The following is a 4,439-nucleotide window of genomic DNA, read 5'->3' as shown; positions in this document are numbered from 1 at the left end:
CATACTAGGTCACTTTAAAAATTCATTCAGCTTCTCATGCATAGTGAAACTCACACTGAACACTGGAAGTGGAGGATTCCAACCTTGTAATTCCATTGAAGGACGGGCTGCCGACTCCATGTGTCGGTGCACAAAGGAATATAACATTTCATGATTTGCAAATCATGAATTGGTTTTTATATTCCTGTTTCACTCCAGGGATTGTGTAGTAGAGATTTGGTCCATGTTAACCCATATTTATTATTCATACAAAATAATTAGAGAAAGGGAAAAAATGTGTGTAAGCGTATTTGTTTTGGACTTTAATTTTTTAAATTATTTTTTGAGTTTATGGCTAACCTAATATATTAAGCCACTGTTTTTTTATCCACTGCCTCCATAAACACTAGCACCTCCTGCATTCTCACTGTGGCTTTGTAGCCAAACGTACCCTCGTTCAAACTCTGTAGTGGCTGTACAATTGAGCCTTTCCCTGTTGCATATTTTATATCTATATAGAGAAAAAATTAATGAATAATCTCAAACCTTAATGAATAATCATATTCAAATTGTGAAATATTTAGAATTGTTTCTCTGGTTGAACTTCAAATTAAAAAAAAAATTGAATTCCAATCCCATGGGGAGTGCCACTGCATCTGTACATAGAGTTGATATTGACGTGCATACCTTACCACAATTAAAATGTTTTCTGCAGAAGAATGAATAGATAACATATACTAGAATTATAAACTAAATGGCTTTGAAAGCAAACCAACCAAATGGTAATAATCGAGCGATGCAAGTTCTCTTGTAGTATTGGTATTCTGGTAACAAGAATAATTCATCCACATCCATTAAGAAATATCTTCTCGGACTTACCATAGCGCAACAGATGCCATATAGGACAAAATAAGAAATATTCTTCACCCAGTCCTGAATAAACCCTGAACATCCACGAAGAAATATCTTCCCGAATTTAACATAGGCCAACAAATTCCATATAGGACAATATTATAACTTAACCAGCAATCCCACCCATTTGGAAATTTGAATTATTTGGAGCCCGAGCCAAAGCCGAGCCCTCCAAAAATTCTCGAAGGCCAAGGCGTAGCCCAAGCCAACGAGGGGGGCTGGAAATAGTTTTCAACCAGCAATTGACGCTCCTCGGTTTTACCTCACTAGATGCGTCATTGCCCCAAGCGCAAAGATGGCTACGTATCATTTGTTCCTCTACTTTATACTCTTCTTTGTATTTCTTTTTCTGAATTGTGAGATGTGGGAAAATACAATATATTTTGTGGTTGATAAACTGAATGTTCAATTATTTGGATGATTATAATGTTTAAAGAGCAGATCGATATGTTTTTTTAATGATATGTGAATAATTAATTAATAATATATATGAAAATTTTATTTGTTTATATTTATGTGTAAGTAGATGGTAATTATGTAGTATTTTAAAAATTAAGGTTATGAGTTTAGTGTTAAAAACAAGATTTTGTTGAGTTAATTATATATGGATATTGAAATATGAAGAAAATGAGGATGACTTTTATGTATTGAAACTTTTTAGTGGTTAACTGGTACAATTTAATCAAAGAGGTAAAAAATATTGGGTGAATTGGAATAATTAGGTTAAAGTGCACAAGCTTTAGAGAAGATGTTTCTCACTTTCACTACACTATCACTAATGGTCATTTGAGTTGGGAGATATTAAAAGACAAACTAATTTCTCAACAATCTTTTAATAAATTCATGTTACTTGTAAACATTCAATGACAAAACTTTGATACCTTAGGTCTGAATTGACATTAAATACCTCTCCAACTAAAATTCATTTAATACCCATGTGATTGTTAGATCATTCTCCTCTATTTAAATTTAATATAGTACCCTCAAATCTTTTGCGGAAGATAGAGTCCAATATTCTATTATATTATTTTCCAATAAATATAATCACTTTATACTATATACAAATAGTCCAGAATACCTTATTACTAAATTCACCATTTAATTAAATATTCTCTTATATTATTTTCCAATAAATATAATAGCTTTATACTATATACAAATAGCTTTAGATAAAAAATAATTAGTTAGATAAACAAATAAAAATAGTCCATAATACCTTATTACTAAATTCACCATTTAATTAAATATTCTCTTATATTATTTTCCAATAAATATAATAGCTTTATACTATATACAAATAGTGCTTAAAAATTTAGATAAACAATAATTAGATACACTATTAAAACACTCCAAATATTAATTTATAATTATAATTATTATGATTATTGTATGATTAAAAATTATATTATTAAATAAGAAACACTATTTTAAAAAATATTAAGAAATTCAAATAATTAAAAAATTTATAAATATATAAAATTATGTTGAAAAATCTCACAAACTTAAAAGATACTACATTTTTTATTATTCAAATTTCCTAATATTTATTAATTTAACCTCCCTATACCCCATAATCATAATCACCTGGATAACTAAATCCAATGTCAAATCTTAAGTGTGTGTGGTTGTTTGAGTGATATGGGTTTAAATGTAATTGGTTGTTATTAATATTATAGGAATTTGGACAATGTATTAATTTAAATAATTAAATGTATTTAATATGTTATTGACAATCCTTTAAATATTTTTTTTTTTTTACTTTTTTCAAAGAAATAGAATTATATAATTATATAAGATAATAATGAAAATACTCTTGTCATTATATTACATACATATTATAATATGATAGCAAAATAAGATATAGATTTTATAAAATTATATTATAAAAAGTTATATTAAATCTGTTAGTGTAACTTTTCTTTAATTGTTTCCTAAATTATAATTAAACATTCTATATTAAAATTATGTATAAGAATAGATCAATTAAATAAAATAAAATAAAAAATCATTTTTCTTAAAATAAATTTTCAATACCTTAATATATGATTAAATTCATGTGTTATTAGATTTTCTATTGTTTATAATTTGGAAAAGATTGTTTGGAATTACAAGTAAATTTGGCAAAGATTGTTTGGAATTACAAGTAAATTTGAGTAAACAATAAAAATTAAGATTGAGTCAACAAAAAATTGTCAAATTCCAACCAAAAATTCCTAAACATCTAGGTTTTAGACAACCCATTAAAAATATTTATAAATACATAAAATAAAAATAATAATTCAGTTTTAAGATTAAGATCAACTTATATATCATTATTTTTTTAAAACAATGGAGACATATAGAATTAATTGTTTTAGAAACACATTTTCTTAATGGTTAAGAACATTTAAATTATAATTATTATGATTATTGTATGATTAAAAATTACATTATTAAATAAGAAATACTATCTTAATAAATATTAAGAAATTCAAATAATTAAAAAAAATTATAAATATATAAAATTATGTTGAAAAATCTCACAAACTTAAAACATACTACATTTTTTTATTATTTAAATTTCCCAATATTTATTAATTTAACCTCCATATACCACATAATCATAATCATGTAGATATTAATATAGTCCATTAGAATGATCAAGTTGTGATATTAATAGAGTCCATTACAAGGATTATCTTATGATATTAACAATCTATTTTTATTAATAAATAAGTAAAATGATTTTAGATTAATTCTAAATATGAAAAGAAATAATATATAAGAATGTGTTGCTTTAGAAATTTAGTAATATAATTTTAGTTTGATATTCCTTGATTCATTATGATTTTTTTTTTTTTTACAATGTCGGCTACTCATATATTAAAAAAACTTTCTGAAAGTAGAGCTGTTACATGATGGGGAAGAGCATGAGAGCAGAGGCACAAATCGGGTACGCAGACCCGCATTCCTCGTAGCTTCTCTTGATTGAAAGCAGAACTGAAAATAAACGACTATACTGCCTTACATAGGATCCTCCTAACCAAATACATTTGCAATGCATAAAATCTCGGAAAGTGTGGAGTAACCGAGTCTTCCTTCTGGGCGCTGGCTCTGATCGATGCTTCTGCCTGATGACTTTCGGGTGCGAAGATGGTCGATTACTGCCTCCATGTGGATGCAGCGGTCCTTCAGGTCTTCAATCTCCTTCTTTCTTTTTCCCAGCTTCTTTCATTTGGATTCTCGGTCAGCATGGTAGTCCTCTGTTAACTCCTTCAGCTATTTTTTCACACTGTTGATCATAATAGTATGTGCCATGCACATATTGCAATCTTTGCTATTGAAGAGATTTCCCAGAGGGTCTTTGTTTGGGCCCTGTTTAGATGGCTGCCCTTTGTCCTCCATCGACGAGGCCTGAGGGATGAAGACAGAGAGCGCTCTGCTGAGAAGAGAGCTTGAAACCTCTTTGAAGAGATTTGCGGAGTGCAGGGGCGTTGAATGGTGGGGAGGAGTTCTCCAGAGCTTCGGGAGGGCGCTACTAAGGGAACCAAAGACACTGTTAGTTATGA

The 4,439-nt window shown here is 28.5% G+C and overlaps 1 non-coding gene across 1 annotated transcript; it reads right to left on the bottom strand.

Annotated features, from left to right (window-relative positions):
• Positions 1-1,040: 1,040 nt before the first annotated feature.
• Positions 1,041-1,188, bottom strand: LOC149191386 (U4 spliceosomal RNA). Its single transcript, XR_016255385.1, has one exon. It is a non-coding gene; the product is annotated as a U4 spliceosomal RNA (small nuclear RNA).
• Positions 1,189-4,439: the final 3,251 nt, after the last annotated feature.

The sequence above is a fragment of the Pinus tabuliformis genome, chromosome 2_2 (assembly GCF_031772625.1).
Source record: "Pinus tabuliformis cultivar Carrire ecotype Pingquan chromosome 2_2, CPIR1, whole genome shotgun sequence".
NCBI lineage: Eukaryota > Viridiplantae > Streptophyta > Pinopsida > Pinales > Pinaceae > Pinus > Pinus tabuliformis.
This window is presented reverse-complemented; position numbering and strand designations above follow the sequence as displayed.